Here is a 15,618-nt window from a genome sequence, read left to right as displayed (position 1 = left end):
GGGATACTTTTTTGCCAAAGGACCTGAAGGTGATATTTAGGAAGTCTATTATCAGGCATGCAAATTGGGAGAAAAATGTGTCACATCAAATCATGACGATTTAATAAGGTATTACTCATGGGCTAATGCTTTCATGTGCTGCCTACTCAGAAGGGCAGGTTAAAAAGGAGTTACTGTAAAGACAACACATTTAGTATTTTTATCCTTGCCTGACTCCTTCATGATGCAACTGAAGGAAAGTTTCAACATGCTAATTTCATTCAATTTTATTTCATTTATTAAAATTTCCAGAGTGAAAACAAACAAAAAGTTCCCTAATTTTATTATGATCAAAATACTAGTTTGGTTTTCTGTTGTGATTATTATATACCTTACATTTTATTTTGAAAATTTTCAATGACATCTGCTGCAGTCGTGGTGTGGAATCCTGTTACTATAAAACTCATTTACAGTAACATCAGCACAATTTTTAATAAGCTGAAAGTTACTGGGATTTCATCTATATTCCACTGATAAAGTGATGGCAATTAAAAAAAAAAAAAAAAGGATTCCTCCAAGCTAGGGTAATAACCTAAATATATTTGAACACCTGTTACTATACTGGTGCTAGACAATAGTTAAATTCTGAGTAAGATTAAGCAAGAGCAAATGTGCTTGCAACTTCCAGATCCACTTTCACAATTTCTACCCAGAGAGATTCCTGGGAAATGAGTTAATATTTTTCAGTCTGAGGCAGCAAATTTTTATAGCAGTACTGAGAAACAGAGTAGGAATTTGTGAAAGATAATATATTGAGCAGATCTACGTACTAACTAGGCACTTACCTTATGTATTTTAAAGCATAGAATGTTGCATATTTCTAGAATCAAAAATGGACATAACATATTGTTCTTGCAAGGTGTTACCATGTTAACAACTAGGGCACCTTCTGTTAAAACTATTAATATGTGGCTTATCACTTCATAAAAGCTTGAAATCACAATCCAACAACAATAAGCACATGTGGTACATATGAAGTCGATCTGCAAATACAATAACAAGCATTCAGCAAGAAGTATTTTCGTGCTATAGTTAGCAGAAGTAAAATTAGCTGTTTGTTTTACAATTGCCACTTTTGTTATCCACAAAACAACCCATCCATACTCACTCTGCATTTTGGTTCCTTTCCGAAGTGTAAAAATGTCTTTTGTTGCCTCCTCCTTCCTCAGCACACACCAACCTGACTTGCGAAGTTTGAATGTGATGGTGATGTCAGCCACCAGAAGGCTTTAGCAATTTTAAGGAAACCTGTTCTTGAACCTACAGCTAACCCTCTGTTGACCAAGACGGCTATTATCTAGCATAATGACTCTGTCACTGGTTTCAGTATTTAGGTACTTATGGCACTTACAGAATAAGAGATAATGAAAAAGTGGATGGGGTGATAAACGCATAAGACAGAGAAGCAGGAAAAGAAAGAATCTTTCATGCAAATATGCACATATATATTACAACAACAAACTCAGGAATACACAAAAATTGAAAAATGCGGTAAGATCAGAAAGATTTCTCAGGAAACCAATCCATCAAAACTTTTCTCGTGTACGACTAGGCAGAACAAAAAAAAAAAAGTGTGCAATAGCAAGGAGTCAGTTTGCGACTGTTTTTTTGTATGTGTGCTCACTGATGTTATTAAATAAAGGTGACTGATGGAGGAGAGGACAGACCAGAGTGCGGAGTGGCGGGGAAAGCCCAACGCGGACGGCCGGCGACGCTGAACCCTCTCCGTGGCCGGGCGCATAGCAGCCCCTGGCGGCCACCGCCTCCCCGCTCCGCTCCCTTCAGCGGCTCCACCCCGCTCGCTCGCCCGCCCCTGCAGCGCGCATTACTGACGACAATTGGCAAGCTAATATGCCAAGTGGCTCAGAAATAAACAGAAGCACAAGGCGGGCACGCTTCGAGGCAGCCGCGATATCAGTTTCTTGTAGAAACTGCAAAAAATTTCTATTTATTTGCAGATAAAAGCTAAAGTTCTGTAGTTTTAGTTGGTCCTCAGCTAAGCTTCAGATCTAAACCTGGGAATATATATATATATATATATATATATATATATATATATATATATAAAAGCATATATTAGGCAGTTCTTTTAATTTTTGCTGTGCTGTGTCATCTATAACATTTTAAGATATCTTCCTCTTATTCATAAGAGATGTGTCATGAACCTGTGTTTCTAAACCTTTCTAATGCCTAAAGCAACTGAAGACTACATCCATTCAAAATTGCAACTGTTTTTCTCCTAGTTTGAATTATTATGAAGTGAGTATACTACTGATGCATACGAGGAGTACGTTTTATAACATCTCATGCCCCAGCTCTATTACCATAGTGAAGTCTCTATACTATAATTTGTCAGTAGTTAAAGTCTTAAAGGCCCACGAGAGCTTGCATACTTGAAATTTGTGATAAATTTTTTTCCCAGCACGTGCCTAGCCCCTTGGGACAAAAAATAAATAAAAATTGTTAAGGACCAGCTTTTTGCTTGCAAAAATATGATGAAACCACTGAACTCTGACCATTTAAGCACAGTGCATTCCACATTAGCCTATAGCAACAGGATATCCTGATAGTCAGCATAAAGAGGACAAAAACACCAGCAAATAAACCTCAGGATAACTCAAACCATTCCACTTAAAGTATGCAAATATCGATCCATCTTGCTCGTTTTCACATTCCTTCTGTCTTTCCTGATTTAACACATACTTTTTGCTTGCCTACAGAAGAGGTACCCAGCAAACCCGAACACCAAAATTTTGAATCAAAAAAAAATGCAGTTTTGAATGTTATGTCCAGACAGAACAGAAAGTTGTTCAATATTGGGACAGCTATCTTTATGTCTTTTATGTCCCTATGGAAACAACGTTATTTCATTGATTACTATGTTCTCCAAGATTCATGCAAAAAACAAATCTCATCATAATGAACTGAACTTTTATCCATGCTCATATTCAATTTTCTGTCACTCATTTACTAAATAAAAAATAATAAATAATAAATACTGGGGAATAATAAAAATATAATAATAAATAGTGGGAAATTTTGTCATGAATCCTACTATCTCCATCTTGTGAAAAATAACCTTCATATTATTTGTGGGTGTGAGCAGGATGAATCCTTACCTCTGTGCTGAGAAATCATGCAGACCTACAATTAGTATCCAAGCTTGAACTCCTTTTGAAGATAGATTTTATTCATCATATGGAAAATGAGTAAAAATAATACAACCTATCTTCAAACTGTGCTTCCTCTCCAAACTTGTCTATTTATAGTATTTCCTTCCAGGAATTCCTCTATCTTAACTCAGTGATTTCTTCCTCTTACACATGCTTCATTTATTTTAAGGTTAGTTAATGAAACTGCATTTTCCATAATAATTCAGCAGAACATCAACAGTTTCGTGCAAGATCCTGACACTTCTGAAGAAGGTGGGACAAGAGTATCACTGTCCAAGAGCCTTGCTGTTGACAAATGAATAACTGACATCTTATTGTTCTTTTATTCTTCTTCTGCCTCATTAAAAAAGATCCTTCAACAGCAAACAAGTTTTATTCAACTGTTTTTACTATTTCTGTGCATTTCATCAGCCCTGGCATTAATATGATATTGTGGTGATTTTGCCTAGGAGTGTGGGAATTACTGAGGGATGTGCTTATTTTTCTAACAAAAGTTCAGGCACGCTATTATTAGCAACCTATGGTATGTCATCAATGTCAAAGGCCAAATAGTTTCTTGAAATGTTTAGGAATCGAGTATATTCTGAATCTGAGGAGTCTCTGTTCTCACTCTGCCATTCACATGCACACATGGGAGTATACTGCAGCATGACTCCATCTTTCCAGGATGGTCTTGAATACTCCCAGTGCGTCCGTTTTGATAGAACACTCAGGTTCTCAATGATACCAACATGTATTTCACAGAGCAGACTAACCCCACCAGCATGCCTGGGGCATTTCTTAAAGCTGCACTTCTGCCTGTACCCATGAGCTTGGACCCAACCTTTTTAGAAGCCTATTCCCACTCCATATGGCTCCTTGCATGTGCAAGCATATTTGCCAGTATCTCAATAGCACTTAGCCAACGGACTTAGCAAGTTACCAAGAACACCTAGGGAAGACACTCAGAGGACATGATATCCATTAAGCAGTTGTGCCCAGGTTATGGGCCAATCAAGGAGCAGAGGGTGTTTCTAAGCATTCCCAAGTTCTATCTTGAAGAGCAGAGTAGATCCACCACATCACTGAGGTATTAGGACCATAACAGCTCTGTCCCCCTTCATGGACTTTTGAATTGAGCTTCCCCTTTTAAGTTTTATGAGCAGAGAGGATGACCAAATCAAAAAGCAATGGCCAGAGTGATAGTATTTCTTTCATTTAAAACTGACAAAAGATTTTTCAACCCCAAACTTTCACCTTATCTGTAGCATCAAGATCATTAATAGAAAATATTAATGAGAGATGTAAGACAATTCACTGAGAAATCAAGAGTTAAGACAGTGAAAAATTAAGCCTCAGTTTTTTTCTTTCTCAAGGAAAGGGTTAGGTAATATAATTATTTCATTAAAAGCAGTGGCCATCTGTTATGCTTCGTAGAGACTGGCAAACAATGTTAAAAACATTTTTATATACAACAGAGAGGAGGAAAAGATGTTTATTTAGTAAACGCTAATGTTTCTGAAAGATGTTTGATTAGAGTCTGGAATTTATCAGCACTTGCTGGAGCTCAGCCTAGAGGACTAGCATCACCAACACACACTGTCAATAGGCATTAGCAAACAGTCCAGTCTCCATATGAAAAAAAATAGTGATTCAGTACAGTTCTTCCAATAACAATATTTAGTGCAGCATCCTCCACAAAACATGATATATGCTTTTTTACATCCAATTCCAATAAATATTTTATAATATGTCCTAGATCCTCAGATTATTTTCCCTGTGTGGTATGATGCTAAAGGTTAAAAAAAAAAAAAAAAAAAAAGGCTTTTAAAACAGAAAGGCAAAAGGAAGGAGTCCTTTCCATCAGAAACAAGAGGCTTTAAACTTTTACAGGAACATTTTATACAAGCAGAAATACCAATGTCATTAAGCGTCAGAAAACTGAAATAGTTCACTTAGTTCATTAATAAAAAATACAATGTTAAGAATCATGTAGCTTATGTGCAAAACGGAAAGTAAGCCACAGTTTCTCTTTTGATTGGGTGTTTGCTTTTCAACAAATCAATAAACATATAAATACTTTCTGGAAGAATGGAAGGAGAGAGAGAAGGAGAGAGAAGGAAGGAAGAAAGGGAGAAAGAAAGGGAGAAAGAAAAGAAAGGGAGAAAGAAAGGGAGAAAGAAAAGAAAGGGAGAAAGAAAGGGAGAAAGAAAAGAAAGGGAGAAAGAAAAGAAAGGGAGAAAGAAAGGGAGAAATGGATAGTGGGGCTTGTCTGCTGCTTCTGCTGCAGATGCCAGATGTTGTCACAGATACTCTAGTGGAAAAAGAGAGAATGATGCTAAATTGTAAACTGAGACTTCCTGTGAAGTCTGATCTGAAGTTACCCAACAATAGAAGAAGGAAATACACTTCCTTCAGCCCATCTACAGGAACAAGCAAAGCTACCTTCCAGTCTTGTTTTCTTTAAACTGCCCTTAACTGTGGCTTGAATTAATTAGATGTCATTATAGTGCTGTTTTGCCACAGCATAACTTAATGAAAGCAATTACTTTTGTCTTAGAGAACAGAGGGGGAAGGTGCAAGACTAGATACAGCCTTGTTAAAAGTATATTGAAAAATATATACAAAGCTTTGTTCAAATGAGGGTAATGCCCAATGGCTGATCCACTCCACCAAAATCAGAAATCCCTGCACTGGGAGAAAAGTAGCACAAAGATAACAGGAATACATATAACAGAAGGAAGATTTTCCTACATGGACCTCATTATACTCTTTGAAAAATAAAGAAAAAAGCTCTCAGAATAAATCTCAGTTTCACACTTGACTGGAAAAAAAGGCTGAAGGCAAGCTCTTCCCTTTGACTTCATTTGAAATTAAGGGGATTTCATAGTTTTCATGATCAAGTGCAAGGTTTTCTGAGTGGTAATCTGGAACATGGGCATGTTCATGAAAGTGCTGCACTTGTTTATGAAAGTGTGGCAATGCATATTATATCTCTAGCATTTCACCACACTGCACCCTATGACTTGGTCCTGTGCAGGTCCTGACCATCAGAGATACTTACTGATATTTACCAGGTCAGAAACTCAAAATCACACACGTGATTAAGAAGACTGTGTAAGTTTTAGGATTGCTCTCTTTGGTAGATATTACTGCATTCTGCCTGCTTCTGAATTTCCCATAAGTGACTGCACATTTGTTACTTATACATACCTATTTTGAAACAACTTCATCCTATGATTTTTTTTCCTCCCAGATTTTTAGCAATAATTAAACATAACAGGCTTTAGTATTTGAATCCATTTCAAGGAAATGAGGATACACTGGAGGCTGTGGGGAGGGATGTATGCTCTCAGAATGAAAAGAGCACATGGAAATGCTTTTATCCCATTAGCACAGGCACAGAAGGCTGCTGTAATACATCTGCAGCTGTTGGAGAATAGTGTGCAGATGAGCTCATAGTTTGGTCCAAATGAGACAAGGATCCTGCTCTCTTTTCAAGGAAAGATCTCCAAGGGAGAATAAACTGTTTGCTGTGTAGTCCCTCTACCTCTGCTCTTCTGAAAATTTCTAGGGTTTTAATGTGGGGCACTCACTCATAACCACTTCTGGCCCCATATGTGCCCATGAGTCATTAACTTCTCGGCGGTATCCCACATTTTGTTACCACTTTGCATGCCACAACCATCCAGTTTAACTCAATATAACACTTCTGTGAGCATCTACAACAATGTAAGAGTCCAGAGCACAACTGTCAATCACCAACACACACAACATGGAAGCTGTACCAGCTTCTGTCACAGGGACTATGTCCTTGGTCATCTGTCTCAGGAAACATTCAAAGACTGAAAGGGTCCTTTTGGTCCATTTTAACAGCATAACTGAGATGTTACGCTGTGCAAGTCGATGGGATAATGAGGAGTTGTCATTTCTTACAGTTCTGTCACAAGGCTCTGGCTATTTGATGTTTTCTGTGAAGCCTCGGCTGCTGATACCAAGTCATTATGTGAGAACTGCAGATTTATTTTCTTTTTAAAAAGGGATTTAGCCTTTACACTGTTGCAAAGAGAGAGCTGACAGTTTGACCTGAATATAACCCCATGATCTGAAAGCCAGAGGCTAGAGAAAAGGAATGCAAAATTGTCTTTAACATGTTATGAATTTTAAGCTAAAACATGATTGTGAAAGAGACTGGGAGGAGGTCAATGCTTTCTGAAAGCTAGCCATCCTTTGCAGGTAACAAAAGATACACCCAACCTCATGACAGACCAGGCAGGGAGGCTTCTGGAAGGGAAAGAGTGTCCTGCTGCAGCCAAAAATGCTGCGGCAAGCTCCCTTCCTCTGCAGAGCAGAGGCAGAAGAGGTTTTATAAACCACACTAACTTGCTGGTTAAATACCTGTTGATTTAAACTGTCCTTGTGTCATTCATTGTCTTTGGCTCTGGCTTTGCAACCTCTTTATTTGGAGGACTACAGAAATCTTCGTTTCTGAAAGCCACCCATAAACTATCCTTTTTCCCCACACCCATGTGATGCTTAGAAGGGCTGGTATCAATAAGGCAAGAACCACATTGTTCAACTAAACACTACCTTTTTTAAAAAAACATTTATCGTATAGTCAACATTGCAAGCTAATTTTATACTCTGGAAATGGTTCTGTGTAGCTGTACATGTGTATACAGTTCTGGGTTTTGTATTTTTCCCTTTTTGGCCAGTATCACACAGACCACATCCCAGCACCACAAATGTCTGCGAGCCCCACCAGCCAGCTCTAGATGCATTGAGAGGCAGTTGGCTGCTGGGGCAGGAAAGCAACAGGGGCCTTGCTGCCTGCAAGGCTGCAGGTGCTGGTGGATGCCCTGCAGGAGGACAGGGAGTAGAGAAGGGGTCCCACCTCCCAGTGCTGCACGCTCCTTCCCTCTGCAGCTGCCGCAAGTTCATTTTCCCAGTGGTCTTGCCTTGGGACCCCTTTCCAGCTTCTCCCTTTCTCCCAGTGCTTCCCCATGAAAGGGGCTCCCTGACCCTGCTGCTCTTTGTCCGTGATGAGAAGGTAACACTTTTGCCTGCATCAGTCCCCAAGCCACAAGGAACACATTGAGCAACATTGATCTATAACAAATGTGGTATAAAGTCACTGCCTTGTCCTTATGGTGCATTTCACTCTACCACAGGATATTTTTTGTGATTCTTTGACAAAGTTGGAATGATATGAAAAGGAAAGCAAATGTTCCCTTAACTAGCTAAAACGCTACAGTTATCATAATTCTTCATATTATTTTTTCTTCAGTTTCCACTGCAGCACCAAAGTGCAATGTCAGAGATTAACAGGGAGCATTGGACAAGTTTAAGGGGGAAAACGGGCCTCAGTCACTACATGGTAACAGACCCTGGGTCCAGCACCAGCAGTGCCAACAGCAGTAAGGATATGTTAACAGAAACATACAGAAAGCAAAGGGGGTCATTCAATTAAGCAAATACTGTAGAGCTATTAAAAATAATAATTTATAAAAAATACAAATGTAGAACCTGTGTGTGTGCATGGATGCTTGTAGGTATATAGTATCCTGTTATTATGGTCATTACTTACGGGCACCTCCCATAATCCTATTTATTGTAAAACACAGAATAATCACAAGAAAATCTGTGACTGCATCCAAATTATTTCATCCAGACTACAAAGGCAGCAAGTTCCTGACAATGCCCAAGATCAAAACCTACCACTTTGAACACAGTAGCAGAGCAATACACATGTTGCTGTTCATTTTTATACTGCAAATATTGAGTATATCATTCCAGAAATGCTCTATTAAATGTTTTAACAAATTAAACAATTAGGGAAGTATCATCAGCTAAATCCAACCCTGATGTCAGCAATATGAATTCAGACTGTTCCAAGCAGTAAGAACTATGCAGTCACCACAAGACTGCTTACTCACAGAGGGATTTAGAGAGGAAATTATAGGCACATGCGACTTTCATGTTGAAACAGAACCGGATAATGAGAGGCTGCAAATTCTAAAAATTGTTCAGTTAGTAGTGTTGGGAACACCAGGCTAAATATCCATTGTATCCTGGCACTAATTGACTTGTTTCCCTTCAGAACTTAACCTTATTTGGGCTTGAGTGGTTTATCAACTCTCACACCCTCCCAGCTACACTGTACTATTGGTTCTGGATTTAAGCTCCCATGTGATTTGGCAACACAGGTGCTATGCTGCACTACATGCCTCCAGCTCCCAGGTAAGAAGATACAGAGCCACAGCTGAGATGTCCCAGCTCTAGCAGTGCCAGTTGCCCTAAACGAGCTATTGGAAAACTGCCTACCTTTCTTTGCTGCTTAGGAGGATCTTTTCTCCAAATGACCTCACGTATCTTACTATGTAGCTGTGCATGCAATTTTAACATGCCTAGACTAAAGAATCTGACATTGCAGCGTGGGGTTGAGAAGGCAATTTGTTTCTCAAACCTAACACCTATGTCTTACTGGATGCTCAGAAGAAAATGTCAAGGGAAAAGAAAAAAGTCAGCAGTTTTAAGACAGTAGTTTAAAAACCCTGAAGTTAAAAATTCAATGGCATCTTGTCTCCTTCTGGCGGACAGAGAGAGAATGAAAGAAAAAAAAAGAACAGTATTGTTGTCCACTGTTGTTTTTCTTAATAAATCAAGACAAAAAACAAGATAAAAATAGCTTTCTGCAAAGCTAGGGAAGGACTCTTTATCAGGGTGTGTAGTGATAGGACAAGGAGTAATGATTTTAAACTAAAAGATGGCAGATTTAGATTAGACATTTGGAAGAAATTCTTTACTCAGAGGGTAGTGAGGCACTGGAACAGGTTACCCAGAGAAGCTGTGGATGCCCCATCCCTGGAGATGTTCAAGGCCAGGCTGGAGGGGGCTTTGAGCAACCTGGTCTAGTGGCATGTGTCCTTACCCATGGCAGGGTGGTTGGAATTAGATGATCTTTATGGTCCCTTCTAACCCAAACCATTCTATGATTATATGATTCTAAGCTCTGCCTTTCCAAACACTGTGTGATCTACTGCTAAGTACCTAACGTCTTCTCAATCTTCCTACATGTTCCCTGTGATAATAGTATCTCTTTTCTTTCCTTGTAAGGTTCTCTGAGCCATAACGAGTAAGAAAGAGTCTATACAAAACCCAATTCAATTCTCTTGTAACCTAGTTAACATTCGGAGCCAAAATAAAGCCCTTGCATGCACAAGTGCAGCTTTGGCTGTAGCCACTGGGAGTTTCCTGCATGTGTCTATGGGGAGAACACAGGCCTTGAAGCTTTCAAACTGCTCAAATATTGTGGGGAAAAGTGCTTTAGCCTTGAAGGAATCTTTCAAAAATGCCCGCATCATGCTGCATTCATTTGAAACCCCTCAATGTTCAAATTTGTAGCAGTTATGTAGCCAGAGAGAACCTGTAAAGGTCAACTTCCATGGAAAAGAAATTTCCCAGGACAAAAAGGTCTTAAAATATTTTATTATAGAAATACACTTTTCAGCCCTTAAAACAGATTAAGTATATGAGAATTTCTAGAAGTCTATATTATTCCCCTTAGGGGTGCCAGACTTTATTTACAAGACCTATATATTGCTATAGCAAGGAGTTTTCATGGTTGAAAAGTCCTCAAGTCCTTATGATAGATGGGCAGATGGAAAAAACAAAGCAAAACAAAAAACAAAAACACACAGAAGCGCTATTTGACTGAATGGCATTAAGCTTTCCCCATGGGAGTCATATTAGGATGCAAGGTTTTTCTCTTCTGCTTGCTTTATGAATGACACGCATAAATAAATAAATAAATGAAATTACCCATGGCGCTCAATAATTTATTTACTTCATCCTGGTGATGAACATCTTAGAATTATAAACCACCATATGGGTGATAGCACAGTTGCTACTGGTGATTCAACATTATTGTGGCTCTGAAATAAGATAGCTTATCTTTCTTTCCTTTGAAAGACCAAATGCAATGGACATATATAACCCTGCTTAGCTTATAGTTTGTGTTGTACGTATTTCCTGGTTTTAAATGGGCAAGACTGAACCCAGTTTTTAACAACTACAGTCCTGAGGGCAGAATTAAATCTATCAGAACAAAGACTAATAATTCGAATGATGCTAATGGCAAATACCCACATGTGTGTAAATAATTAATTGTTTTCTTGTTAACAAGTTCAGATTTTTCATTCTTTGGTTAGTGACCCCACAGGTCAGTTTTTCTGTGAGAAATATAAGCATTTAGGATTCTATCATCCTAGCCTATAACTAATTTATAGCTTCTTGTGGCATCAGGTGCAAAGATTCAAGATTCAATTTATCACCCCAGGCTATTCCCACTTTAAAAGACAGTGCAGGTATTCTGCAGAAATAAATGGAGGGAAACATTAATGATGTAAAACCAACAGCAGTATGCCCTACGGAGATCTTATCTTTCAAATTCATAGAGACACATCCAGCTATAGAATGTCTTTTGTACTGATCTGGAAAGACTATAAAGACCTCTAATGATCTCCTACAGAAAAAAAAAAAAGGAATTAACACCACATTTTTCTCATTGAACAGTATCAACTACAGCTGGTTGTTTTTCTTGGCCTGCTTTTTCTCCACAAACTGATTTTTTTACTGTTAATTTTCTCAATTTGATCTAGCATTTCCCAATCTCGCAGCTCTGTAGAAAGATGACAGAACAAAAATAGCGTAACAGATAGATAGAGTCAGACACCTAACTGAAACAAAATTAAAGCATACTCATCTTTGCTCAATTTTCCACTTTTTCCAGCAAGATCACCAGTCACATAAATATTTACTTTATGTGTATGCTCAGCTTAATTGATGCATTGTTAATGACTACAATAGTGTTCAAATATCCATGACTTCATTTCAATAAGTCCCACCTGCTCCCTCACTCTATCTCCCTGGGACCGATTCCAGGAGAACATCTTCTCACAGACAGAGAGCATCATCTGTGAAAGATGTCCAGTGCTCTGACCATGAACACTAGAAATCTTTGCTTAGAAAAAACAGACACATGATTTAAATCCTTGAATTCTGCCTGTATTTTACTTTCTGTGAAATGGGAATTTCTTCATATTGGAAAACACTATGTAAATGCCACTTAAGTATAGTATTCTTACTTCGGTAATTCCAGAAGGATGACTGATTACTGGAATACACCAACATAATAACTTATGTATATTATACAAGATAATTTTAGATCTTTTCTTCTTTTAATGTGCATTGTAAGCTCTTAAATGGAAAATTACTGTAGTAATGTAGAAAACAGTTGCTACTTTTATGACTTGAAAACTAAACATCTTAAGAAACCATTGCTCATATCACTTCACCATTAATTAATAGCTAATAGCTTGCTTTTTCTTGATTGCATTCACTTGAATTCAGTATTTTCAAAATTCAGTTCAAAAACTTAAAAAGTGTTCCAGAGCTGTTGAAAACAGACATTTTATTTTTTTTTTCCAGAGAAAAACAGGTTGTACTTTAATGAACACTTTTGTTGTTAACTGCTAATTTCAAACAGTTATTAAATATTTTGGACGTTTCTCCTGTTTGAAAACTTTTGCACTCTATTTGAATACGGATGACCTTTTACTTGCTTTAAATTATTAAAGATAATTCTTCATTCTTAATATTATAACAATATTATAACATTCTTAACATTATAAGAACACCAAATGTAAGTAATTAAAGGAGAGATTTATCTCACTTATATTTTAAAACTTACAGTTAGGGGTTAAACCTAAGCATGTGTGCTTCTGCTATAAGGGAGAAAGACATGAACTTCCAAAAGGCATGGATGAAAAGACTACAGAATTTCTTTGGAATTTTTATTTCCTTCAGAATTGACTATCTAGCATTTTGATTTGCTAAGGTTAGAAGAGAAAAACCTCCATTTTTAACTGATTATCCAGGATGGATATCAGAAAGGGAATGAAAAACATATAAAGCATACTAAAAGTATGGACCAAAAGTCCTACACTAATGTCCTAGTTTTGAGCGTAAGGCTAAAGCTTCAACCTGCTTTTGGAAATGGGATTTAGAGAGAACAGTTTCCAGAGCGTTGTTCATAGCTAAAATACAAGTAAATTACCCAAATTTCAAATACCAAAACCACCTCCAGAATCAACTTTTATAGGTGTCATTTATTAGCTTGCTTTCTTTACTTCTTTTAACCATTAAAAACTGATTTTTCCTAGTCACGTTATTCATCCCAACAACCATTTTCAATCACCACATGACAACTGTAGACTGTAGTAACTTCAGTGGGAGGTCACTTCATATAAGTTTAGGCTAAAAAAGATTGTTCCTAACTATTTCTTTGCACTTCGGTTAAGAAATATTGGTAACATAGTAATGAAGTACGGCAACTCGGAGTACAGCAGTTCAGATAACTGCTGAATTTATTTTAAATGATTGGTTCCATAAAAATTTTAAAAGTTCATTTTTTAGCCTAATATTTTTAAAGTACTATATGTCAAAGCAATTTTCAGCACACTGTATTTCGAGACATGAAATTCTTATGATGGTAAACATAAGGGCTTCAATAACTTAAAATATTAGCATTTCACAAAAGGATTCAACATGCTAGCAAATCAAAACTTTTTTTTTTTCTCATTTCAAATTATTACCATTCATTTGAAACTTAGAGTATATTTAGAAATCAAATACAAAAATCTTTATAATTTTATATGGAATACTTCTTTTGATTAGTGACATAGGTTGAAAGGAATAGGATGATTTTTGTACTACAAACAAGAATGAAGTTAAAAGAACATTTAATACCAAGAAAATAAGCTTCTAAATAAGAAGCAGGACTGCTACTAAAGCCTGCAAGGATAGACTGAATATAATGAAGCCTTTGAAAGGATGTAAGAAATAACAAGCCTTTGGCAAGCAAATAGACCAAGGAAGCTCTCTGGATCTTTTCCACTAATAAATTCTCTCTGTTTTGGCAAGAGATAGCTGTAATTTGTAAGTGGTTTTGATCTCAAGCAATCTTTCTATATTTCTGCAATGAGGGAAGATTTCCTATATGGGAAGCTGAGACACCAGTTCCCCTGGCTAGGGTAGTATTGGACACTCATGAAGGTACTGATACCAAACACAGTTCATACCACTCCTCAGAAACCAAACAGAAAATCACAATGTTATGCCTGAAGACAATAGAATATATGAGGTCATTAATTGTTCCCATTGTTCCCTGTTCTGCTAAACTGTCAATTCCAAACTGCATGATAGACTGGTTTTTTTTGTTTGTTTGTTTTTTTTTTCCTTGTCACCACCAAAAGGTCTAACACCAGCTATGATGAATGCAAGGACGGAAACTGCACACAATGTATGTGCTATTTGCACTTACATTCTGCACTCCTGTGATAGTGAGAACATATAATGCCAGAGCAGCAGAGTTTCTGGTTTCATCCCCAAAAGAACTTCTTCCCACTAAAATCAAACATTTCAAAACAGGATTTTCCTTTCAAAAATAAAAATAAATATACACTGAACATTTCCATCTATGTATCACTGTGTATATTTTGCAGCAGTGAAAGATGTACAACAAGGAATCAGATGGGGAAAATTCTAAACATCCCCTCGTCTCCCTGGGATTTAATCCTCAGCAAGCCTAGCTTTTGAAAACAATAGTTGATAGTATTCAAAGAATTTTAAAACATATTTGTGTAGAAAAAGTTGATTTTTTACTGGTAAAATAAATTAGCTGCAGACTACGAATCCTTTAAACAAAATATCAGGAGAGACATTGTTAGCAGAGATGAAGTCCTGCCCAGCAGGTTACTCAACTACAAAGGCATACTTAAACTGTGCTTATCCCGATTCCATGTGGGCTCCCGTGGAGAGATTCCTGGGGCTGTGGACATGTGGAACTAATCAATCAGATAAAACCATCCACAATTCTTAAAAAACATATTTTGTGCTCAATGTGATTTTGACACAAATCTGTTATTTAATATCATACCTGATCCAAGTTACAAATTGGCCAGGGCTCTGTCCTCTAAATGAAGATGTTATGCTACCTCAGGTGTTCTATGCAAAGCTAAACAGTTTTTAACTAACTTCCCTCATTAGAGCAATTAAGGTCTTAGGTTTAACAGTGCTATGGAAAACAGCTATTGAAGAGGAGGTTCTTGCTCAGAAAAATCCTCAGGGGTGGGAAGACAGGCACCAGTGCCTCATGATGTGCTTTGGCTAATTAAGATGTTGACTGAGCCTATGTTAATCATAGTCCATCAGGCTATGTTTCATTAACATGTAAATTGGTAGACCCTCTTCTGCAATTGCCCTACCATCTGAGGTCTAATTATGGGCCTCAAAAAGACAAGAACTGGACTTGTAATTTAGAATGTTCAGTTGGGGAAACAATTTTTTGGCACGCACAAAAGAATTG

The 15,618-nt window shown here is 37.5% G+C and overlaps 1 protein-coding gene across 4 annotated transcripts in view; it reads right to left on the bottom strand.

Annotated features, from left to right (window-relative positions):
• The window catches only part of MID1 (midline 1), a 250,254-nt gene that overhangs the window by 164,260 nt on the left and 70,376 nt on the right, over positions 1–15,618 (bottom strand). Inside the window, exon 1 of one of the 4 annotated variants that reach the window (XM_013191537.3) lies at positions 1,148–1,705. The exons of the other annotated variants lie outside the window; for them this stretch is intronic. The gene's annotated coding sequence lies outside the window, so the exon portion shown is untranslated. Of the gene's footprint in view, positions 1–1,147; positions 1,706–15,618 lie in introns of those variants that run through there. 4 annotated transcript variants of the gene reach the window in all.

This window comes from Anser cygnoides, chromosome 1, assembly GCF_040182565.1.
Source record: "Anser cygnoides isolate HZ-2024a breed goose chromosome 1, Taihu_goose_T2T_genome, whole genome shotgun sequence".
Lineage (NCBI taxonomy): Eukaryota > Metazoa > Chordata > Aves > Anseriformes > Anatidae > Anser > Anser cygnoides.
Note: the sequence above shows the minus strand (reverse complement) of the source record. Positions and strands in the feature narration are given on the sequence as shown.